We start from the raw sequence: 26310 nt of genomic DNA on the forward strand, positions 1-26310 counted from the left end.
CTCTAGTCTCCCCTGGACTGGCTTCCTTCTTAGGCAGGCGCTCCCCATGTGATTAGACAGAAAACCCTTGCAACCCAGGTTTGCATAGCATGAGCTTATCAACCCCAGCAGAGAGAACATTCTCTTTCTAGTAGTTCCAATACATTTCCCAGGCATGACTCTTGGGCTGCCTTAGGTCATTTGTCCATTCCTGAACCAGAGAGTGGGGACAAACTCACCCAGACCACAAGAAATGAAGGCAGGGGAAGTAGCAGTTCCCCAAAGGATGCAGGAATGGGCAAAAATACATGCCCACTAGAGTCTTATTACAGAAGCCATCACTCATCTTAGGGTGGAGGGAGAAACACTGTCTGTAAAATATATGCATAACCATTGTCTAGGGATGAATTTCAAAACAGCCAATCAGCTCACCTAACCATTATCAGTTTTACCCTCCCCGACTTGAAGCAATCGCCTGTGAAGGGAAAACACATACACATAATCATGGCCGTTCAATAAATTCAAAACGGCTCCATGCAACAATGGACCCTCCTCCTTCAGCTAAATCACATGAAGGTACAGTTTCTAAAGTCGAATTTAAGCTTTTAAAGTTTAAAAGACACCTGTCGTGTATATCAGTGCTGGATCCCTAAGACCTATGACAGTGTTTGGCTCACATTTGGACACTCACAAAATATGTTGACTGTCTATGCAACTTACTCAAATGTTTGTTGGTCCAGAAACATTTTGCAGGTTTCTAAATTCTCAGAGACTCTTGATTATTCCTAGCAGAAACGAGAAGAATGTGATCTGAAGAGCGAATCCTTTGATCACATGGAACCCCCATTAAAAATAAGATGACTCAGTCATCACAGGGGTACCGGAGGGTAAAAATAAATCATAAAAAGGAATATTCATAAATGAAAACCAGAATCCCAACCCTCGCTAATAAACATGACATTTTCAATTTGCAAAGTCTGTTTTCCCAATATTTAAGTTTCACTTTGCCGTGTCTCCTTTAAAACAAGCAAGCTCTTTAACCTCCTTGCAGGTCAGGCCTGTGATCTAGGAACTCATTAACTGTGATTCTTCTCCTGGCACCTTCTCCATCGCTCTCATTTACTCTGTCCGTAAAATGATGATAATAACAATCTGTGCTCACCTAACATTCGGTAATCATTGCTAATTAACTAATTTTTATATGCAGAAACCTGTGAAGACTTTTTACACAGGTGCTAAGTTATTATTTTAGGCTTGGTGGGGGGGGGGGGGGGAGAAGATCCGACTTTCTGTTTGCAAGTGTGATGGCTCACACTCCAATGCTGTCCACTCCATGAGGATACAGTATTAGGATACAGTATTATAAACTGCTTTCATGTATCATCCACTGCTGATTGATTTGACAAACAAAACCCTGCAGTGTGATATCACTTTCTCTTGTCACCTTGGGTCTCAAATAGTCAGAGCTGTGCTCAGCGTGTCATCTATCGGGGCCTTTTTACAGCAAAACATAACCACTTCAACACTGGCGTCAACAGAGTCTGAGTTCAAATGATGTCGAGTTACAATTCTCGAACTAGTGATTTCCAGAGTGCCCCTTCCTCATCTAACATAGAACACACAATTGCTTTTCATTTACATACTACTTGATTGTATTAAAATAAAAAAGAGAGTTGCCCATGCCCTCTTTAAAAAGGAGAGAGAGATAGATGCTCATTGTTTAGGGGTTTTTCCCTTGCCTTTCCTTTTTATCATTTTTACAACAAAAGAATAACTTCTTTTCATCTGGGAGGGCTTCAGGCAGAACATTTTTGAGATGTCAGCCAACCGAGAGAAACGTGACATTACCTTTCTTTGAAATCTTGTCTTGAAACTGTGGTTTTGGTACCCAGATCAACCCGGCATTTGGCAATGAAAAAGCTAAAACAAAACATTACTGAAAATAGTCCTACAATGGTATGGTGTTCCTAGGATAATCGTTTGTTATATTTTAACAAATGAAAGTCACTCAAACCTTTCGATCCATTTTCATTGCTGCGCAGGAACAGACACGAAACATTTCACAAAGCTGGCCACGAGCTACTTGTTACAGGCGCAAAAAGCAATCATGGAAAAACCTTCAGCAATGGTAACATTTTTCTCTACAGGTAAAATGGAAAATGTGTCCAAACGCGGGCATACTCTCTGTAATTTTGGCAAATAGCACACTCAGTCTTGACAGTATACACAAAGCCTTAGAAGTTGAATCCAAAAAGATGAAAGAACTCGGAGGACAGTGAGTCAGTTTGTCATTGGTGGGAATCTCTGCAGTAACTTATAATTTATCCACGGGTTGTGTAAGCTTAAAGATGAAGATAAAGCCGCACTCAGAGAGCTCGCCGAGGGGTCTTTAAGTTCTGGGAAGTAAGTGAAATTGTGTTTCTAACTTCTGTAATACATGTTTTGATTTTGTTACTTCCAGAGGGCAGTAATTGACTAGCAAAGACAGGGACTACCCAGTTTGTAAACAGAATTGCCAGTGATAGTCCAAGAATTGCACACAACTCCAGGGACAGCAGCCCCCCTTACCTGAGGGGACACGTTCCAAGACCCCCTCTCCCCCTGGGGGATGCCCGAAACCATGGATAGCTCTAAACCATGGATAGACTGTGGGGTTTTTTCCCTATACGTACATACCTATGATAAAATTAAATTTATGAATTAGGCACAGTCAGAGATTAACGATAACTAATAATAAAATAGAACAATTATAACAATATACTGTCATAAAAGTTATGGGAATGTGGTCTCTCTCTCCCTCAAAATATCTACTTGGACTCACCCTTCTTTTTTTTTTTCTCATTAAAAAAAAATATTTATTTACTTTTGAGAGAGAGACAGAGACAGAGACAGAGCATGAGCAGGGGAAGGCAGAGAGAGAGGGAGACACAGTATTCAAAGCAGGCTCCAGGCTCTGAGCTGGCAGCACAGAGCCCGACGCAGGGCCCACGAACTACGAGATCATGACCCAAGCGGAAGTCGGACACATGACTGACTGAGCCACCCAGGCACCCCTAGCCTCACCCTTCTTGTGACCTGAGATGATCAAATGTCTGTGGATGCCGTAAAGTGAGGTGAACAATCTAGGCATGGTGATGTAGCATCAGGCTACCGCTGACCTTCTGACCATGCACCACAAGGAGGCTCACCTGCTTCCATGACCTTGGGTAACCGAAACCACAGAAAGCGAAACTGCAGGTAAGGGCGGGGTGGTGGGGGTGACTATCGTAACAAAAACTTAGGAACGCCTTTTGGGAAAAGTCAAAAGAAGTTCCACACTTCGCCCTTTATTTGGGAATGGTAGAGTTTCTTCTTCATGCCAAAACCCCCACACATGGACTTCTGACCTTTTTGTTTTGTGGCAGTCGACAAAAATGAATTAAATTAAATAACATATACATATACACTTAATAGTAACACTGACCCTAAGTCGGTGAATAACACCATTCTACTCATTAGAAGGAGTTTCATCAAAGAAACAATACGAGTAATTGTGCTCCATCTTGGGTCTTGGCAAACGTTCTCTGTAAAGAACCAGATAGTAAATATTGGCGGCACTGTGGGCCATGTCGTCTCTGTCACAAGTATTCAGCTGTAACATTGTAGCACAAAAAAGCAGCTGTAGAAAATATGTAAATGAATGGCCGTGGCTGGATTCCAATAAAACTCTATTTTCCAAAGGGTTGGATTTCGCATGCGGGCCTTAGTTTGCCAAAGGCTCTCATGTATGAATGCCCTGCCATTTGGGCAAGACAAAAATCAGCTCAACTCAAACCCATTAAGACCATCAGAGTGAGACAGAGGGATGTGGACTTTATACTAAATAGATGTTCCATTCATGTTGATACTTCGAATGAAGGGGACAGTGGAATATTATAAACTTGGGAATCAGAAAAACCTACATTCAATACTGCTTATTGGCTGTATGACCTTTGCAAGTCACTTACCTCAGTTTCTTCATCTGTGAAAGGGAGATGTTATTAGCACCTGTTTCACAGGGTAGATGTAGATTTGAATGGCATACCGCTGAAATCAGGAAGCCTATGGAAAAGTGCGTGGCACAACGCCAGGCGTTTCCTGTGCGAGACAACATTAGGACTGAATTAATGACCATAAGGGGGGGTCAGCATTCTAGTGGAATTGCATTGTCTGTGTTTCCCGAAGTTATCATCTACAAACCGGGCCCAGATTCTCTGCCCTAGACACCTGCAATTCGAGGACCCAAATGCCTTTGTATACAGACTCTGAATATGGAGTGATGGACTAATACCCAAAAGGAGTTTTGCTGACACATGTCCCCAGAAAGGAATTAGAGGAAGAAAAGTCCCTATCAGAGCTACCTGTGAATCATCACTCTCTTGGCATTATTTATTATTCTGCGAATTAACCAGTGAGTCCCCACAACAATTTTACCAACCCAAGACACAAATGAACATCAGAAGAATGTGAGGTCCTGTCTCGATAAAAAAAAAAAAATGGTGGCAATAGTCATCAAGGCAATCCCTTGAAAGCAAACAGCTGGATGGCACTGTCTTTCAAGGATAAACGTGTCCACAGGGCTAAGTGTAAAAACCAAAGTATCTTTGCCACAGCTCTGTGGTGAGAATAACAGTGAAGATGCCTTCATTACTGGATGCGCATTTTAAACATACCAGGGAGACACTTGTTCCTCCTTTGTTCACAGGGATGAGAGACAGAAACTAGAGAGATATTTTATTGAAGAAAGCATAAGGTCAAGTCTTATTCTCCCCTCTATATCCCCCAGATTGAGCACAGTCCTGGGTATACAATAGCCGCTCAATAAATGCCCAGGACACTCTGGACTGACAGAAGAGAAGGTGCAGTGGCTTTCTCAGGCTTCCAACGGCACGGACACACGGGCTGGAGCAGTGTACTATTCAAAGCCCTTGTGCTGCACTGTGGGGCATATTGGAGACAGTAACCGATTGCATCATATTATATGCTTGGCATAATTATACTGCAGGCTTTTGTCTCCTTTGGTGCCAGTCAGTCTCAAAACACATGCCGCTTCCTCGCTTTGCTTATGTAAAGTGCTGGGGTTGCCCACTTGTTACAATTGGGATTTGTGAACTCTGTGTCCACGGTCTGAGTCACCGCAGCCTGGAGGCTCATGCTTGGGAGAACGGGGATGGCTTTTCCCCAGAGAAGATGGTCAACAATGGGCATTTCTGTCCGGGAAGAAAAAGAGGAAAGTGGCAGACACGGACTGCTTGGGGCCAGATCAGATGGAAACTGTTGATCAAGTTCACCTTTCATTTTTTAAAACATTAATAATCAAGCTGCTTTCCCCCCTCAGTTTTAAAAAGGGAACTCGATCTGAGGAGAGTTACAGGCTCTCCCCTCTAAATCTCCCTCCCATCCATTTACTTCAAGTCTTTGCCACCCTCCTCATCCAAGCCACCAACTCCCTTACCTGGACGATTGCAATAGTTTCCAAAGTTGTCTCTCTACATCCCAGCACACCCCTTTCCATTTCCACATCACTGCCAGAATGATCTTTTTAAGATGGAAAAATGGTTCTGAACCACTGCTGCTTATAACCATTCAATAGTTTCCCGTTTCTTTTAAGAGAAAGAATTGTAACTCTATACCTCGCTTCTCAGGCTGGGCATGATCTCACCCTGCCTCTCTTGCCAGCCTCATTTTGTGCTTCTCTCTTAGTTCTGTGCTGCAGCAAATGCAGGCATTCCCAATTGTCCCTTGGTATCCATTTTCCCTTGTGTTTAAAGAGAGAGAGAAAAAAAAGCTGGGTTTCCCCAGGGCCCATGACTACCCAGCCAAGAGCTACTTTTCTAGTTTTTCTGAGTTCTGGAGTGTAGAACAGAAGGCGAAGTGATATTGTCCCTCAAAAGGAAATAAGCCTGCTCCCCGTATCCTTGCTTTCCCCTCCTACTGGTCAACAAGCAGGCTAAGCACGTAGGACCAGGGGAGGATATCCCGTAGGCCAACCCCAGCATATCATGATCATGTCAGTAAAGTATGGTTGGAACATAGCCACATCCATGGACTTAGGCATTGTCCGTGGCTGCTTTCACACCACAATGTCAGAGTTGAGAAGCAACAGAGACCATACGAGCTGCAAAGACAAAATATTGCCAGTCTGGTCTTCTATAGAGAAGTTTGCCAACCTGTGCCCGAGGGGTACAGAGCAACAAGACAGAAGGGGCCCGGGTTCATGGCCTTATAGAGCTGACATATCAGCTGACTCACTCCATTTGGGCTGATAAATATAAAAAATAAATCTGTCCTGTTGCAACTTTGGTATCTGGGGCTTCTGTTGGAGAGGTCTTCAACCTGAGCATTACTGAGGTTTTGGGTAGGAGAATTCTTTGTTTTCGGAGGCTGTGTTGTGCGTCGTAGGATGTTAAACAGCAGTCCTGGAATGTACTCACTAGATGCCAGTAGCATCCATTGCCCAAGTTGTAACAACTATAAATATCTCCAGACATTGCCAAATATCTCTTGGTGGATAGAAATTACTTCTAGCTGAGAAGCATCGTGTTAGAGCAACTTCACCAGCTATGCTAAGCGTCTCTCTCTCCTCAAACCTTCCAGAACCCCTCCCCCACTGCCAGGAACTCCCCCCACTGCTCTCCCTAGCAGAAATGCTGTGATCCACTTCTCATCTGGTTATCTCTCACGTAACTTTCATGTGTCAGCTTCAACATCACTTCCTCACAACCCTCCACTGATCCTCCCACTAAAGAATGCTCTGAAAGTCACCTGTAGTGTCCTTAGGCAACGATATTGTGATTATTGATATATTGTTTGTCATTCATAGACACACATAATAAATAAGTGGTTCTTAACTGGCTTACTCACGGGACATTGTAATTTTGTGGGAACAGCAGAGGACCAGTAACTGTAGAGGAGGCAAACCTGAGTCTTGCCATGGTCCTGCCTGGGGGCACTGGGTCCATATTGCTGGTTATAGAATAAGGAAGAAGCAGCCAGGGAGAAATGGGGTCTCTGTACTTCACAGCTCTAGCATTCCCATAAACCAAGGGACCTGCCTTCCTTCCGTAGCAGCCAAAACATCTGCTAAAGTTAGTGCATTTCTGCATTTCAGAGCAACATATGGATTTCTACTTTGCCTTTGGTTGTGAAATCACTTGCATTTTAACCCTGTCCTTTTCGGCCTGTGAAGCTGTATGTGATATGATTTATTAACCCTGCACTATACTCTTTTAAGTTAAAGATAATCCCTACAATCACATCTTAAATTCACGTGCAGATAAATATGTGCCCCCTACATTCTCCAGCCCCTCCATTTATCCTAATTGAGAGGCTAAACCTTCAGATAGATCTAGATGCTTCCTTAGCACAAGCCATTAAGAGATGTGTGTGGCCTACCTAAGTCCTTTATATTTTTCTCTCTGTTCAGTTAGAGTTTGTCTTCTCTCTCAATCCCTCTCTTTAGACTTCTGCACTTTCACATCCAGAATCTTTTTCTCAAGATCCTTAGCATTCTGTAAGTGAACTTATATACTGTTGAAAATAAGGGCACTCTCTTCATCCTCTCTTAGAAGAACATACACACTAGTCGTGTGCACATGTGCATGTAATGGTTGCAAGAGATATTTGACCACCATACCAAAGGCATGTCTTTTATAGCAGATCTAGTTTTAAGGTTGAATTCCACAAGTTATTAGGATGCCAGTACATCTGTGAACAGTTGTATAAGCTCTGAACCTTGGTTTCCTCATCTTTTAAATGGGTCTAGTATTGCTTACCTGAAGGTATGCAGGATTAAGGAACACAGTGCCTTGCACATAGTAGGTGTTCAAAGAATATTCTTTCTTTCTTTCTTTCTTTCTTTCTTTCTTTTTCTTTCTTTCTTTCTTTCTTGAGAGTTGGGGAGGGGGTAGATGGAGAAAGAGAGAGAGAGAGAGAGAGAAGTAGGCTCCACACTCGGTGCAAAGCCTGACATAGAGTTTGAACCCACAACCTGGGGATCATGACCTGAGGGGAAACCAGGAGCCGGACGCTCAACCAACTGAGCCACCCAGGTGCCCCAGAATATAAGCTATTTCTATGATCCATCCATTCCATCTTTACCAGAATCCCTGAGACAGGTCACAGACCTTGAGATAACCAGCTGATTCATGGAACGGACAGTGACTGTGCTCTGCTAACCAGACCATACGGGACTTCACCACTTTACCTTGATTCAAATATCCGAAGGACCCCCAGCAGACATTGTAAGGGAGCCCCGGACAGACATTGTAAGACACTTCTAAGAGCACATGAGGTAAGCAATACCCTTGCATCTTGACACTTGCACATCTGTAACGTGTCACTGTATGCATGCATGAACAAGCACATGTATGCAAACTCATGCCTGTGCTAATATAGACACAAAAATACCACCTGCACACCCTCCACTGAACCTTTGTATCTTGCTCGAGAAATCTTCAGGCTTGCCTCTCTCTCTCCCCTCTCCTCTTCTCTGAAGGTTGTGTAGGGTCATGGATATATGGATGGAAGGTGTACATAATGGCTAAGAAAAAGCCACAGAATAAGGAGAGGGCAGGACAAATTGTGGATTACATCAGAGTGAGGATGAGCTGGGAAGATAGGAATATGAAAAAAGTGTCATATTTTTTAATATTTTGAGAGAGAGAGGGAAAGAAAGAGAGAGAGTGAGCAGGAGAGAGGGGCAGAGGGAGAGGACAGAATCCCAAACAGGCTCCACCCTCAGTGTGGAGCCCGACACAGGGCTCGATCCCACAACCTGGGGGAAACGACCTGAGGTGAAATCAAGAGTCATATGCTGAACCAACTGAGCTACCCAGGTGCCCCAAACAAAGTGTCAGGGTATCTCGAGATATAAATAATCAAACTAAGCAGAACTAAACATTCAGGAATTTTATACTTAGTTGCCATTTACTTGGCACTTACTCTATGACAAAAGTTTAGCAACGAAATGTACAAATTATACACAGCAACCCTAACACGGTAGATGCTATTACCTCCATTTGACAGATGAGGAACTTGAGGCCCAGATTTGCCCAAGACTTCCTGTGGACCTGTGAGTGATGGAGCGGAATTTCTAACTCCTGAGTGCTTGATGCCAAACCCTAAACTCACCAGGGGTAGAGCAAGGTCCCAAGGATTCCACACAGTGAGAAGGCTGAAAATCCTTGAGGTAGTAGGCACTAGCACCCACCCCAAATCCATTCTCCCATCCAGGCCATGACGATATGGCGGGGACATGGCTGCCCAGCCAGGGACAACACTCGCAGCACCGCTTGCATTGAGATGGACCTTGTCACTCATATTCACTAATGGAGTAGATGTGGCCTGTGTCCTTTCAGAGCCAACATTTTTAAGAGGCAGGGGTGCCTAGGGGCGCCTGGGTGGCGCAGTTGGTTAAGAGTCCGACTTCAGCCAGGTCACGATCTCGCAGTCTGTGAGTTCGAGCCCCGCGTCAGGCTCTGGGCTGATGGCTCGGAGCCTGGAGCCTGTTTCCGATTCTGTGTCTCCCTCTCTCTCTGCCCCTCCCCCGTTCATGCTCTGTCTCTCTCTGTCCCAAAAATAAATAAAAAATTAAAAAAAAAAAAAAAGAGGCAGAGGTGCCTCCTTCATGTTCTTTTTTCCCCCTCCCTCTAGCTGGATTCCCCAGGCAACCAACAGTGAAGGATGACTGAACTTGGAGATGGAAGGAATCTGGGTCTCTCAATTACCATGTGGAAGCAAGGGAAGCGACAGGCCACCCTCCCTCAGGACACTTCCGTAAGCTAAGCTAAGCAAGAAAACCACTTGTATTGTGATTATGCCATTATCATTTTTAGGTCTTCCTGGTCACAGCCCTTGTACTATCTTAACTCCTACAACTTCTTTCTTTGCCGTGAACAACAAAAATTGTCCCTTGTTGGTCTAAGAAGATAAAAAAAAAAAAAAGCCCCCCAACAGCATAAGCAAATGTTAAATGAATCCCAGCTCCAGGAAATAAACATCTCCATAATTTGGAGACAAAACTCATTCAAACATCACTTATGAGACACAGCTATTATTTAGAACTATTTAGAACTGTTTATACTCTCTCCTCTTCCCTTCCGATAAAGCAAACACAGCGAGATACAGAAAATGTGAATAGATAGCAGACGATGTTCATAATATTTCAAACTCTGAAAGGTGTTCTGACGATTAAAATATCTCAAATTAATAATGGGAGAGGAGAATGAAGTATTTACTTAAAAAAAAAAATCGTTAACTTCTTTTTCCTCTGGCCTGAAATGGTTTCTCCTCATTTTCTTCAGTCACACTTTATTCAGTGGAGTGTCTGGCTTTCTGAGCCAGCTTGTCTTTTATGAATTTTCCAGGTGGTTTGAAATGCAGAGTAATTAAGTGACTCCTGCAAGGTTGCATACAAAGAGCTGCGGCCTTGAATCTGCAGCCTCCTCTCCTGGCCTCTGGGCTTTCCTCCTCCAGGCACCCCACCCTCCATGCACAAAACCAAGCAGAGATGAGGTCTTTTTTTTTTTTTTTTTTTTTTTTGCAGAAACAAGCACAAAAATCTCCTTTTTGAGCTTCACATTGACGTACTTACTCACCATTCCTAAACTATTGCATCTTAAAAAGTTCGGAAATTCATATTTGGTATGCCAAATCCCGAAAGCCTAGAGATGAAAAACTACCTTAGTGGGAGTTTGTGCCTGTTGAATATGTCCAGACACCTGGAAATAAACTCTCTGCTTTTCTCTCTGCTCCACACTTCATACTTCGTGCTCTAGCGGAGAAAGGGAAAGTGCATGGAATTAAAATGCAGACGTGGCACCCGGTTACAGCCCCCCTGTGGTTCTGGCTTTATGCTTTTGTACAACAGGCTCAAACAGAGACAATAGCTAGTACACGAGCCTAATTATTCTGTGCGTGCAAGCCGCAGTCTGGACCTGGGTTTGATTTAGTGCTTTTCAATAGAACTTAGAGAAGACGGTTAAGACTTATTGCCACAATTGCGGTTTCCAAGCTGTCACACCCACACAGAAATGCTGGGTCAGGCTCCACTGTTTAAAGCTACAAATATTTCACCTAGGTCCACACCCTTTCCTGCTAAGCTTAGAAATGGGTTTATAAGTTTTGTCTTGTAAACTTCTCTTAAGGTCCTTACATTTAAAGGCTTCTTATTAGGGCCCAGGTCCCTAACCCTGATAGAATTCTCAGCCATTGACCTTGTTCAGTGGTCAAGGGAAAGCTGTGAAGGTGAATTTGTACAACGTGATGTCACCCTGTTCCTTTAAGAATCCCGAGAGTGACCGCTTCCGTAAACAGCCACCCTCATATCTCTGACTTCTCCTACATCTACCCATTTACATCCTTCCTTTTGAGGGTAGGAATTTGACCTTTTAGTTTTGACCTCTTAATTTGGGGGTCATCCATCAATGGTCCACCCTCATCAGTACCCACAACTACCTTTGACACATATGGCCATCAACTAAAGGTAAGTCAACTTTTTTAAAAAGTATGTATTTATTTTGTGTGGGAGAGGGGCAGAAAGAGGAGAGAATCCTAAACAGGCTCCAAACTCCTCAAGAGTTCATGATCAGAGCCGGTATCAAAGGTTGGGCGCTCATCTGACTGAGCCAACCATGCACCCCAAGTTAACTCAACTTTTATGTTGATTGTCTGATGGGACAAATGGAAATATAAGATGTCTATATGAGTCAGTATATTTTAGAGACAGAAGTGATCTCTAAGTATGGCTGTTGCTCTCCCTGGTCCAGCACCAATATCCTCTTCTGAAAGTGGTTCTCTGATCTTTCCTCTGAGGTCTTGTACACCCCCTGTTTTTAGGCCAAGGTATAATGCACATCTCTTGGATTCAGGGATTGGTAGGGGACCCAGCTTGGCCAATCAGCATATTCTGGGCATAATGTTGACACATGACCCCAGTGCCATAGACTGAGTGGTTGTGTACCCCCTAGGAATCCATATATGTGATAGTATTAGGAAATAGGGTGTTTGGGAGGCAATTAGGTCATAAGGGCAGAGCCCTCATGAATGGGATTAGTGCCATTATAAAAGAGACCCCACAGAGCTCCCTTGCCCCTTCCATCATATGAGGTGATAGCAAAAGTGTGGTCATCCAGGAAGTGGGGCCTGCTCAAACACCAAATCTGCTGGTGCCATGATCTTGGACTTCCCAACTCCATAACTGTGAGAAACAATTATTTGTTGTTTATAGGTCACCCAGTGTGTATTATTTTATTGTAGCAGCCCAAATGGACTAAGATACTAAGGTAGTACAATCAGAAGAAATCCATGAAGTTTTCTAGGATTATTGCAATGGATAAGTTCTCTTTAACATAGGCTATGCTAACAGAAGGATGTAAGTCTGGCCCTCTTGGGCACCAAGGAGAGAGAGCTGGCCTAGAATGAAACCAACATGGAGGAAAAGAGATCCAAGAAATAAGGCATGACTGTGTTCTGGTGACACATATGACCTGGATCCATCTGTGCCTGAAAACATACTGATTGTTGGCCTTAAGCATGTTTGAACCAATAACTCCTTTTTTTTTTTTTTCTTAATACAATTTGACTAGCATTTCTGTCGGGGTGACCAGAAGAGTTGAAAACAAGTTAAAAGAAGGCCAGTGTGACTATATTCAATGATTTTCAACGTGTAAGCTATAGAGTTTTAAGTAATAAAACTAAGATTCACTGGGCTCCTTTCTTTAGTCTTCATCTATTGCCTCATTCGCTCATAGGACTTCAAATAGCTTTTGTACTATGTTGTCCAGTTTTGCCTGGGTGCCTCATACTACCTTAGTTATTTCCTGATGCTCAGAGACATGTCAAATGTCACACTTCCAAAATCGAATTCTTGATTGCTCCTCCCAAACACCCTCTTTTCTTGATCACCCTCATGTCAGTAAAGGCCGCCATCTTGTGTTCAGTTTGTCCAAGCCAGAAACTGGAGACAGGACTGTGCTTTCTCCCTGCCCTTCACCTTGCATGTTCAGGCCATCAGGATGTCCCATCTGTTGTACGTCTTCAATGGGCGTCAAATCAGCACCTTTCCTCCATCTCTGCAGCCTCCAGTGTAGCTCGAGGATCATCACCTCTGTCCCGGGTCACCAGAGCGGCATCTGTCTATCATCTGATTCGTTCACAGTCACTTTCAAATCCGTGCTCTACGCGACAGCCATCAAAAGTCAATTTAATTGTATCATGCCCTACCTCTGCCCAAGATACTTTGCTTCGCGGTAGACATAGAATTAACACCTCACTGTGGTCTAAAGGGGCTCTGTATGCTCTGACCTCATCTAGTGTCATTGTGTAGCCACTCAACTACCAATACCCATCCCCATAAAGTTTTTCTTGCTTTCTAGAACACAGACGGGCTACTTCAGGGTAAGCTTGCGGTGATGTTCCTTCTGCCAAGCGTGCTTGCTCTTCCTCAGTTCTTCACGTGCTTTTGAGCTTTCTGTCGTGCGGTTTCCAGCCTGAATATCAGGCCATTCTGTGTAGAGGTCATTCTCTCAAGACTCCATCTGCTTCCTTCATATACTTCCACAATTTGAAAATACTTACTTATTGGTTTACTTACATACTACATGTCTTGCCACTTGACCAAACTCCATACAGGCACATGGTAAGCACCTGATAAATATAAGTGAATGAAAGAAGTCCTGTGAATCCATCTGCAGACAAGCCATTTTCCACAGACAGAATAAATAACATGTTGCACACACATGGGCTCTTTGTCAAATGTTTGCAGATGCTATAGTGTGTACCAAAACTCAAGTACCTTTACGACGTTAGTGAGTTGATATTGGCTTTTTTTTTTTTTTTTTGTCTTGAGGTATTTTCTAAATTCATCGTTCCTTTACATGAAAATGTCCACCTCCAGACCACCATGCCCTGGTAATTTGTACAAGCTTATTCTCTAGCACTCTCCCATGCTTTTGAAAGTTAAAAATTGATCTTATTAGGGCTTTCGTGGTGCAAAGTTCTAATCTGGTCGTTGCTGAAAATGAGGAGATGTGTTCTCAGGAAATAAAACAATGACAGATTTTGTAAGAAAGTATAATAGACCATAAACCTGAATGGAAGCTAAACACTGTTTCAGTGCTAATTCATTCACACCTCTCCCCACTACCTTCATCAGGCTGTGTTATTTATTCAAAGATGATTAATAAGAAAAAGGTGTACATGGAGCTTATGCATAAAAATTGGAAAAATAAATGGGTGCCTGGGTGGCTCAGTCACTTAAGCGTCTGACTTCAGCTCAAGTCTTGGTCTCACTGGGTTGACAGTGCAGAACCTGCTTGGGATTCTCTCTCTCTCTCTCTCTCTCTCTCTCTGCCCCTCCTCTGCTCGTGCTCTCTCGCTCTCAGAATAAATAAACTGAAAAAAAAACCTGAAAAAATAATATAAACAAGAACTGTATTATATAGATACTTATCTTTATGTAAAAAGAATAAGATGAAATATATAAAAGATGACAGAAATAATCTCCAAGGAATTATATATATACGATATAATCTCACTAAGAAAATATTTAAAATAAGAGATATGAAGATTCAAAGGAGAGGTGCTAAGACAACAAAGGGTGATAAATGGGTTGGGAAAGAAATGAAAGAGAAAAAAAGGCAGAGTGAAATTCACAGTAGACGGAACAAAAAACCCAATCATAACTCCAAACTGATGACTGAAGGACTGAAGAAATCCTGCTAAATACAATGAAATATAATAAAGATGTAAACATGGTTATAGAAAGGATGATAAGTATGGGAGGTACAACTTATACGTAACCAGAATTGCTGAAGATTAGTAATAAATGCGGTGAAAAAATACATGTAAAGACTCTTGAAACACATTTCATTTGGATACAGAAGGGCACACCACATCCTTGAGAAAAGGGATAGATTACAAGGAACAGAAGATACATACAAGGAACAGAAGAACATTAACTGGGAGCAGTTAATGTTATTGCAATTTTTTAAAAGCAAATAAATTTTGAATGTTTTTCACAAAGAATATTCCTGTTTTTTAAACAAGAAAAATGCGGGGCACCTGGTTGACTCAGTTGATTAAGCACCGGACTTCGGCTCAGGGCACGATCTCATGGTTTGTGAGTTGGAGCCCTGCATTGCGCTCGCTATAAGGAGCTTGCTTCAGATCCTCTGTCTCCCTCTCTCTCTCTGCCTTTCCCCACTGCTGTGAGCTCTCTTTCTCTCTCTCTGCCCTTCCCCACTGCTGTGGGCTCGCTCTCTCTCTCTCTCTCTCTCTCTCTCAAAAACAGATAAACATTAAAAATAAATAAAGAAAAGAATTCTATCTTAACAAGAAAAGTGAGGCATTTCAGAAGGGATGATCAAATAAAACCTAACGTGGAAGATGTTTCACAGGGAATGTTTTTTTGCTGTAGGGAACAGAAACTGACTCAAATTGGCTCACAACCTTGCTACTCCTGGTGTGGTCCCTTTGCAGCAACAGTGGCCTCCCCTGGAAGCTTGTAAGAAATGTGGGACCTCAGGCCTTACCCCAGATCTATTGAATCAGAACCTGTAGTTTTAACGAGATTCTCTACTGATTCAGATACACATTATGGTCTGAGAAACACTGGCTTCAATGATGGGAGATTTAGTTTTTGTTGGTGTTCTCAACCTTGGCTATACAGCCAAGCATAAACTCTAAGTAGCTTTAAGCAGTCCTGGCATGGAGGCTGTACCCCTTACTAGCTAAATTAGAAATTCTGAGGCTTGGTCTACTACATTTTATTTCATTTTTTACCATTCCAGGAGATTCCACTATGAAGCCATAGTTGAGAACTACTGCACTAGGGGTTGGAAGTAGGTGGGACTTCAGGGTTGGTTGATTCCACAATTCGATAGAATAATGGATCCAAGATCTTCTCATCTCTCTGCTTGACCATCTTCAGGTTTGGCTTTTGATTCATAATATTTCTTCTTTCCTCACAGTCTGCCTCCCTCCCTTCTTCCTTCCTTTCATTTCCTCCATTTTTCTTTTTAAAAAATTTTTAAAAAATTTTTTATTTATTTTTGACAGACAGAAGGACAGAGCATGAGTGGGGGAGGGGCAGAGAGAGAGTGAGACAATCTCAAGCAGGCTCCAGGCTCGGCACTGTAAGCACAGAGCCCGACATGGGGCTCGAACCCACAGACTGCGAGATCATGACCTGAGCTGAAGTCAGACGCTCAACCGACTGAGTCACCCAGGCGCCCCATTATTTCCCCCATTTCCCCCGGCTTTTCTGCTTTCCTGTCTTCCTTTTCTTTTTGTACACATAGGGAAATATTGAATATAATTATCACCAAATGTTAACATGGTTATTTCGGGGAATTTTGAGTGATTTGGGGGTATAATTTTTAAAGTGTGTCTATTAGTTTATGTACCTCAGAATTGGTTTTTTAAACGTGGGTTGGGTCTCCATCATTAAAAATCCTAAGAACCATTGGCTTACCCCAAACATCCTCCTCTCACACGTGAGGAAACTGAGGCCCTAGAGCACAGCACTGAGGGGAGAGGACTGACGACAAGTCCTGGTGCTACTTCGTGCCATCCGGATCCATGAGTAATGCCCACGGTGTGGCTCTATCTCTCACCTCTTGGGATTAAGTGGTTTCAGCACAAAGTGTTGAGAGCACTTTGAGTCAGCCAAGGTAAAGGAGTGGGAGGGATAGCGCAGCACCTAGGGAAGATTTAGCTAAATGACTGGTGCCTCAGAGAGGCATAACTGCTGGGAGATGTTGATGGCGCAACAGGGAATTACACTCAGGTCTCCCCTCCTCCACCCTCCTCACCCACAGCCACCTCTTTGATATTTGGCTCGGGGGTTAGCACAGGGCTCCCATTGTTGAGGCTGGTTTGTCAAGAGTTGGCTGGCCACTGCTAATCAATGCATTTCCTCTCCCACTTAACAGCGGACGTGGAGCCAAAGTAAACCAACGGAGCTTCTCCAGAGGATGCTTCAAGGCTACGGCAAACGCTGGCTATTGCAGACAAAGGAACGGGCCAGTGGGAGATGTTTTTGTTTAAGTACCTAAGACAGTCACAAATTCTACCGCAAGTATCACCATCGGCTCTGTTTGCACAGACAAACAAATCTCTGAAATCTACCTTTTTAAATGGAGGGTGGGTATCAGGATCTCTTTCCTGGAACACGTTTTCTCAGGTTTTCGCTTTTCTCCTCAGTATTCGTCCTTAGTTCTCAATTTAAATGTCCCCTCACCAGCAGGCCTTCTCTGATCTAAAGAGGGTCACGTCTGAAGTTCCCTTTCTTACATCCTGTTTGTTTGCTTGTTTGTTTGTTTAACATCTATTTCTTTTGAGAGAGAGAGAGAGGGGGAGAGAGTGCGCATACGCGTGCGCACACACCCAAGTGGGGAAGGGGCAGAGAGAGAGCAAAAGAGAGAAACCCCAGCAGGCTCCTCACTGTCTGCACAGAGCCGGATGTGGGGCTCAATCCCACAAACTGTGAGATTATGACCTGAGTTGAAATCAAGGGTTGGCTGCTTAATCCACTGAGTCGCCCAGGTGTCCTGATCCTTGTTTAGTTTATTCAGAGTGATTATGGCCAGTATCATTAGTCTTCCCCCCACCCCATTCATCCTCCTGCTAAAAGGTAAGTTCCATGAGAGCTCACTATGTACCTATAGCCTTTATCCCAGAACCTGAAATATATCAGGTGCTCAATAAATATTTGAAGTGTGGATAAATGATTCAAACGTCTTTCTTTACCCTTGCTCCCAAATAGAGACTATACTTTTTATCTGAGAAGACATCCTATTTACAACTTAATTTTAAATAATGCTCACAGCTCCATCAACAGTAAGTTTGTGGCTGGTCACGTCAGTGCTACTACTAAAGATGGGAGAGCATCCAGCTCTGTTAAGTCCTATCAGTGAGACCTGGGGCAAGTTGTTTAGGTCTCTGAGCCTTGGTGTCCTTATCTGTATAATGGGGGTCACGTTCATTGGGAGGATAATATAGAACATACTCTAGAAGCATTGGGAAAACTCTTTAGAGTTACGCCATGTAGGGGGATTGCTTTCAATATACTGTCTATTAGAAGGTAGAACTTTAAGATGCTGTTGCAACCCCGTGGCTTAGGCTCCCTCAGAAGGGAGCTTTGGAGGAGCATTTGTGTGAAAGTGATTCATTAGGCAGTGCATCCAGGGAAAAAGAATGGAAGGGTAGAGTCAAACAAGGATACCATATTATGTACCGTCTTACTGAAGGTGACTCAGTCCCATGGGGGAGTTCTGGACACAGCAAGGCTCCTGCCTCAGTTGTCCCAAATGGGGGGAAGCCCAATGCCCCTCTCTCAGTGGATAGGAGCTGCCCCCGGGAGCTGGGGTGCAGGAATTCCCAGGTACATCTACTTCAGGAAAGAAAAGCAGGCTCCAGCAGCCGGAGGGCAGGATAGTATTCCAAGAACTAGTCAGCACAGAAATGGTAAAAGGATTAAGGGGAGAGTAAACAGGGACAGCACATTCACTAGGAAATTCCTGTCTCAATCACAGACTATTGTCCTTGGCAATAGGGTTCGTGTTATGAGATGAGATTTGGTTTGAGTACACTACCACCTTGTATTCAGGCAGCATTTCTCACTTCTCTTTGAAGTGCTTCTCCACATAACTCATGAGACAGGAGAGCTGAGAGCCGGCTTGGTCGGATCACGTGCGAACCATAAAAAAGTACATTTTCAAGGGCAATAGGTTAAATAAAGGAATGAGGTTCACCGGTTTTACAACCATGAGTGGTTTCTATTTTTCAATAAGTCAAACCCTTTAGAAGACATGGCTGAATGGGCAAAAAGCCCTCTCGGGGAAATGCATGCTTTTACAGTTTGATTTTCTTTGGGGTAAGGGGGGAAAATGCAAGCTGTAGTTTAAAACTATTCATTTCAGCATGACCCTGAAAAAAAAAAAAAACAAAAAAAACAAAACTTGCAGTACTTTTGTGACAGAGGATATTTTGTAAAATATGCTGTGAAAGTGTTATTTTGGGATTTGAAGTGTTTTCCATAATCAACTCTATCTAACTGGAAACATACAAGCTTCTTTACAGGACTAATATGGTTTCTTTCCTTTTCCATCCACTAGAATGCTCCAAGTTTACTGTCAACAGCTGACTCGCAGGGATGCCACAGGCCAGGAGCAAGCTGTCACTGTATTAGCCTCTGGCTTGTCCTTGGCATGGAGAAGCCCTTCTCTTTTCCCTCTGTCTACATGGAAGCTTCATGGCTCAGTGGAAAGAGACCAGGTTTGGACACAGGCACAATTCAGCCTAGGTTGGTAAACTCGGGCCAATGTACAAATCCTATGTGTTGCCTTTTTTTGGATCACCCCTGAACTAAGAATAGATTTTGCATGTTTAAATTTTTTTTAAAAGTTTATTTATATTCGAGAGACAGCAAGAGACAGAGCACGAGCAGGGGAGAGGCAGAGAAACAGGGAGGCACAGAATCCGAAGCAGGCTCCAGGCTCTGAGATGTCAGCACAGAGCCCGATGCGGGGCTGGAACTCACGAACCCCAAGATCATCACCTGAGCCGAAGTCGGACGCTTAACTGACTGAGCCACCCGGGGGCCCCTAGATTTTACATGTTCAAATGGTTGAGGGTTACCTGGGTGGCTCAGTCGGTTAAGCATCCGACTTCAGCTCAGGTCGTGATCTCACAGTTTGTGGGTTCGAGCCCCACGTCGGGCTCTGTGCTGACTGCTCAGAACCTGAAGCCTGCTTCGGATTGTGTGTCCCTCTCCCTCTGCCCTTCCCCGCTCACATTCTGTCTCTCTCTCTCAAAAACAAATAAACACTGAAAAATGTTTAAATGGTTGAAAAAAGTCAGAAGAAGAATTGTAATCCAGTCCCGTGAAAATTATATGAAATTCAGATTTCAGCGTCTATACAGAAGGCTTTATTGAAACCCAGCCATACCCAGTTGTTATGCTTTGACTGCTTCTGCATGACAAGAGCAGGACACTCAGTTGTGATAGAAATGGCCCACAAAGCCAAAAATATATATTTTCTGGTCCTTTACAGGAAATGCTGGCTAACTCCTGACCCAGGATAATTCATTTCTCTGAGTCTCACCTTCTTCGTCTGTAAAACGAGTTAATAATGAGACCTATCTCCCAGGCAGGCGGCTTAGTGGGGCAATATAGTAAGTAGTCAAGAGCACAGACAAGTAGGATTCTAACCCTCGTTCTGCCTCTTACTTAGCAGGTAACTTTGGGCAAGTAACTTAATCTCTCAATGTCTCAGGTTTTGCTTCTGTGAAATGGGGATAATGAAAGCCTTTGCATCCTAGTTGTGAGTTTATTCTAGTCACACCATTTGAAAAGGTGCTTGGCACTTGGCATTAGGTGTTAGGTAAGTCAGCCGTTGCTACCGTCACAGGGTTGCTGTCAGGAGAAACATGCATGCTCTTAAAAATCAAGAAAGGTGGGGGTGCCTGGGTGGCTCAGTCGGTTAAGCGTCCGACTTCGGCTCAGGCCATGATCTCACGGTCCGTGAGTTCGAGCCCTGCGTCGGGCTCTGTGCTGACAGCTCAGAGCCTGGAGCCTGCTTCCGATTCTGTGTCTCCCTCTCTCTCTGCCCCTCCCCCGTTCATGCTCTGTCTCTCTCTGTCCCAAAAATAAATAAACGTTAAAAAAAAAAATAATAAATAAATAAATGTTAAAAAAATTTAAAAAAAAATCAAGAAAGGTGAAATTATGGTCTTTCTTTCAAAATGCTCTGGTATATGGGTAAAAGGGCAAAGACTCTGGAGCCAGATTCTGTGAGTATAAATCCAGGCTCCCTCCCCCACTAGCCCCATGGCCCTAAGTGTGTTGCTTAATCTCCCTGGACTTCAGTTTTATTATCTGGAAAATATGGGTGATAATAATAATGATCACCTCTTTGGATTTTGGTGAAGATTAAATGAATTTGAACATGTGTAAAGCACTTAGAATGGTGGCTGGCCCAAAGGAAGCAAGTATTGCTTTCTAATACCTATTTTATTATTTTTTTTATTAATTTTTTTTAACGTTTATTTATTTTTGAGACAGAGAGAGACAGAGCATGAACAGGGGAGGGGCAGAGAGAGAGGGAGACACAGAATCTGAAACGGGCTCCAGGCTCTGAGCTGTCAGCACAGAGCCCGACATGGGGCTCGAACTCACGGACCGTGAGATCATGACCTGAGCTGAAGTTGGCCACTCAACCGACTGAGCTACCCAGGTGCCCCCCTAATACCTATTTTAGAATGCTATTAAAATAGATGCATAATCATGAAAAAAAGTTTATTCAACAATTACCTAAAAATCACCTCTCATGGACTAATGATACATATGCACCATGATTTGGGAAATACTGACCTGATGGGTGGTGGAGATTTGGGGAGGGCAGAGGGGAATAGGCAATAGCTCATCTCTGCCCTTTTCCCAATCAGGATCAGCCTCTCAAAATATCTGTGAGCAGAAGCAGCCGTGGTTACCCGTCTCCATACCCTGACCTCACAGGAAATTCCCATTCACTGCTGTGTCCCACTGGCCCCTGATCACATCTTTTCTGATTATGTAGTCCAGATTGCGAGCCACTTCTCCCGTTTCTCAGCTACTGTCAATGCGGCTTCAACCTCCATCCTGAGGAAGCTTCTCTGGCTCAGCTTTTACTGTCTCTCAGACACAATCCTGGCCCCAGAGGCTGCCTGCTGGCCAGCAGGAGTGGAATTCTGACATTCTGGCTGCGTGATATCTGAATACTCTATTTGGGAGGAATCCCAAGATAGGAGCAAAGGCAGACCCACTTCTCACTGCAAAAGCCAAGAGGGTAGGGTGTGTATTCCTTTCCTGCTCCCTGGCAGCATGGTTCATTCAGGACTCTGGATCTGGGTGGAATGACACAAAGGCCCCGGATCAGGTAGCATTCAGACCCCAAGGCAATGGAGGGAGCCATCAGTGGTGATGGCTCCAAGGTAGTGACGATGGCCCTGATGGAGCACAGTGACCGGATCATTCCTGTGACTAGACTTGGCCTTCTGGCTCTTGACTAACTTGGCTCTCTGCCTTCTTTGATTCATGAGCTATCTGACATCCTTCCAATAAATTTCTTCTCTGAACAGGCTAACCAGAGATGTTTCCATTGTTTGTAACCAGAATCTTGATTTGCACACCAGGGTTGGACAGATGGACCATAATGTATGTTTATACTCAAGGCCTGCTGCACCCTCCATCGTTGAACTGGAATCTCTCCCGAGAGGCTCCCCAGGGAGCACAGTGACCTACATTTCTACTCCGCTTAGTTTTTCAGAATCGTTATTGCCACATTAGTAATTTTTTGCTATTTGCCATGCTTTTCTTGCATTCCACATTCCTTTCTGACCATACTGCATTCATCTGGTTTACAGCATTTTAAAGTGTTGGAAGCCAGAATTAAACCAGCAAGAGTAGGGGTGGGGGGAAGTTTTATTAAAAATATAAGTCAAACTTCTTCAGATGAAGCCAAGTGACAGTATTAGGAAAGAATTCTGTCCAATTTTCTTTATTGAATTTTCAGTGATTTGGTAGCATTGTGTCATCTATTCTAGGCATGGTTTTTAACTTTTAATTTTCACTGTCTTCTTGGATTTTTTAAATTGCATGTGGAAAGCACATCTCTTTGAGCTCGTGGGGGTAATATTTGGAGACAAAATGAGGATGCGCTTTTGTCTCATGAAATATTGAAACAATATCAAGAATGTATAAAATATACACAGACCGACTTCCTTACACAAAGTAGCCTCTACTACCCATATAGTTCCAAAGAATAGAAGCCAGGGCATTCATTCCAATGTCATCCAATAACTTCAGTTTCTTTCTTTCCAATGGTTTCTCCTTTGGGGTATATCGATAGCCTAATTTATGTCGCTTTCCAACAAAGATATTTGTTAAATAATGTTTTGTGAGCCCACCTTCTTCCAGGCACACAGAGACAGGAAGAGAATATGTCTTTTCTTTGTACCTTGGTTCTTCCATATCAAGACTCATCAAGAACAAATCTATAGTCCGTGCCTGATTTATCTTTGTATGACGAGAGCTTATCCCTGTGCCTGGTATACAAAAGGGGCTTAATAAAATTTGCTGAATGAATTAATAATGCTACTTTCACATAACTCATGACTTAATAGCATAGGTAAATGGGTACAGGTATAAATGCTGCACAAGGAGATAGGAGTTATTAATGGAAATAGAAAATGAACTAGGGTTAGTATATAAGAGAGGAAGGATATCAGTTTATCAGAGAGGTTGGGACAAATATCTTACCTTTTTTTTTTTTTTTTTTTGCATCCCCCATGTAATTCAATCTTCCATCCACTTTCAAGTCCCTCTTCTAAAGTAAATTTGTGGAAAGGGGGGATTTCACTGGTGCTCACAGCAGCTGCTGGGTCAGTCCCCATTGACTTCTTTCTGTATTGTCTCATTGTCTCTGTGTAGCCTCTCATCTTGTCTTTTCAGAGTGTCATTCTCTCTCACCATCTCTCTCCTAGACTGGATTATTTTTCCTTCCTTCCCCCAATGCACTTTAAACAAAACTGTTATGAAAAACAGTAGACTTTTAATGAGCTTTTGGGTAATCACAGACCATAGCCAGGTATGATTCCAGATTCAGTGTCTGACCTCCCTATAATCTTAACCTCCCTACAATCTTATTGACCACTCTTTACTCCAGGGAATTTTCTTACTGATTATAATAACGCCCTCCTCTACCCAGCAGACACTCAGCTGCTCAGATTCTGGTGGTGAATTTTCCATGAGAAGCAGGTAAGCTCTTCTCCTACTCTTCACTCTTGTCTAAACTTTCCTTTGCATTTCCAAAAGGTCTTGATTGTGCTCTGCTACACAAAGGACCATTGACATTGGGTGTCTAGCCTTAGACTACAAAGAACTGGAAGGAGCTTCACACTTAGAGATCACACATTTACGCAGGAATCCCTTCTCCACTGATCAGAACAAAGAGTGCTCAGCGGGAGTGGAGAAACTGTTACACACCCCAGCCCAGTGATAGACACGAATAGGCAATCAAAGGTGTTTAATAGCAGGATAAATGGAATGGGAAGGAGACAGAAAGGGCTGGTGATTAGGGAGGCAAGTTCTTATAGGAGTTAAGCACAGATCAGTACAAGATTTCAAGTTAGTCTTGGCAAGGAAAAGGGAACCATCTTTCCTAGAAACAAGCAAGGGAAGATAGGGACAGCCAAGATCAAAATTAAATGAATCACAGTGTAAATGAATCACATGTTTCCCCTTGATTTTTTCTGTACCAAGATATGAACAGGATAGGGTTGGGAACATTTTCTACTTTGAGATTTGTCCCAGGCCTCCTCTGCTGGGAGTGACACATGTGGCACGTCTAGAGAGTGAACTGTGAACTTGGGGAAATGATCAAGTCCAGCGGAAACAAAGAGTTTGGAACGCTCCCTGGATATGTGGAAACATCTCTAAATGTGCCTCACAGAATTATAGGTGGCCTTTCACTGAATTTATAGGCATTATTTCTCTTTCAAAAAATAACAAGTCAGCAAGCCTGGCTCTTATTTCTTCTCTTTGGTTTGTCTGGGACCCCCTTTCTCATCTCGGCCAGTTCCAAGGTTGGCCAGCACAAGGAACAAGATGTAACTGGACTGCAGCCATTGCTTTTATGGTCTGCTACCTCACCAGACTACAGAGATGCACAGAACTTTCCAGCTTTGCACTGAGCAAAGGAAAGGAAAGAGAAACAATAACAAACCATACTTTGCTTTTTTCCCAGGATGTTCTGACTTTGAAAAGGGATTATCTTAGGCTGAAGTAATAAGCAGCGTATCATGGGACGGGTATATCAACATTCGCTCTCCCCAGTTTGAAACAAAGTCCAAACTTGTATTTTTATTCCCATCTACCAATGGGAACAATAATAAGCGATGAGTTACTTATCAATTCTCTAAACCTCATAGTTGACATAATTTCATGATTGGAAGCACCTTGGCAGATCACTTAGTTTTACCCCTTTACTGGAATTTGAATCCCTTTACAAAGCACCCACAAAACAGTCGTCTGGCTTACCTGTGCCAACCTCCCGTGTGGAGAACTCATCATCTTTAAAGACAACTTCATTCCTTCCTTTGCCAGATATGACTAATGGAAAGTCCTCATTTATATAGCATCTCAGTCCATCTACCACCAGCCCTATTTCTGTTCTATGAAGGCCAGAATCTTCACTCACCCAGTTGCTCTGGCCACACATCTGAGAGTCATTCTTCACTCTCGTCTGTTTCTTATACTTGCTCTCCAAAATATCAGCCAACACCATCAGATGTACCCTCAAGTTTATGCTGGAATTTATGACTTTTATTTCTTCTTTTGCCTCCCTAGTGTGAGCCCTCATCATTCCCTAGCAGAGGTATCTACAGTAGTGTCCTAACTGGTCCCCATGCTGTCATGTTTGCCTGCCTACATGACACCCAAGGGGGATGCTCTTTATTCTACCATGTTTCTCTCCTCGTCAAAACTTGCTGACAGCTTCCCAATGGACACACACTGTAGTCACCCAAGGCTTGGCATGACCAGGTCTCTTCCTTTTTCCCTATTCTCCTGCTTCTTTCTCCTTCAGTGACTGCTCTCTGCCCACTCCTGGACATCCCTTAAAAACCCAAGTGTTTGTATCTTTTGCTCCCTCTGCCTGGGATGCTCTTTCTTCAACTACCTCATGGTTGGCTCCTTTGCTTCATGTTGATCTCTGTTCAAGTGTTCACCCTTCAGAGAGGCTTTCTCTGAGCACTCAGTCTCAAATGTCACCACCACTCTTTATCCCCAGCTTTGATTATCATCCTACTGTTTATCATCTCCTGACATATTGATCTCCAAAATGTGTTTATTGCCAATAATCCCTAACTAGATTGCAAGCCTCATCAGAGCATGGATTTTGTGTTTATTCACTTTTGTAACCTGACACATTTCAATAAAACTGTGTCATGCAAAGAGTGAATGAATGAAGAATGATAGTCATCTTTATTCTTTCTTCTGAACAACTATCCCCCAGTTATTTAAAGATATTTACTTTTCTTCAAGTCAATCTTTCTCCAGAATAAACAATCCCATTCCATCCGTGGTCAACACATGGTTTCCAATCCCCTTTCCTCCTGGTTTCCCTTTTCTCTCCTCCATCTAGTCTGCCAACTCTCCTCTCACTGGGGCTGGTGCCCGATGAGTGCAGCAGTTAAGTGTGTATGTTTTGGAATCTGAAAGGTCTCAATGACTTGTTTGCCTTACCACTAGTGACTTGTTTACACTGATGC

General features: G+C 43.2%; 1 long non-coding RNA gene across 1 annotated transcript in view; it reads left to right on the top strand.

Moving 5' to 3' along the window:
- Positions 1-19330, top strand: part of LOC123383754 — a 41152-nt gene extending 21822 nt beyond the window's left edge. The window contains exons 3-4 of the long non-coding RNA XR_006593908.1: positions 9652-9774; positions 16932-19330. This is a non-coding gene — a long non-coding RNA (uncharacterized LOC123383754). The remainder of the gene's footprint in view (positions 1-9651; positions 9775-16931) is intronic.
- The last annotated feature ends 6980 nt before the right edge of the window (positions 19331-26310 follow it).

This window comes from Felis catus, chromosome A2 (assembly GCF_018350175.1).
Source record: "Felis catus isolate Fca126 chromosome A2, F.catus_Fca126_mat1.0, whole genome shotgun sequence".
Classification (NCBI taxonomy): domain Eukaryota; kingdom Metazoa; phylum Chordata; class Mammalia; order Carnivora; family Felidae; genus Felis; species Felis catus.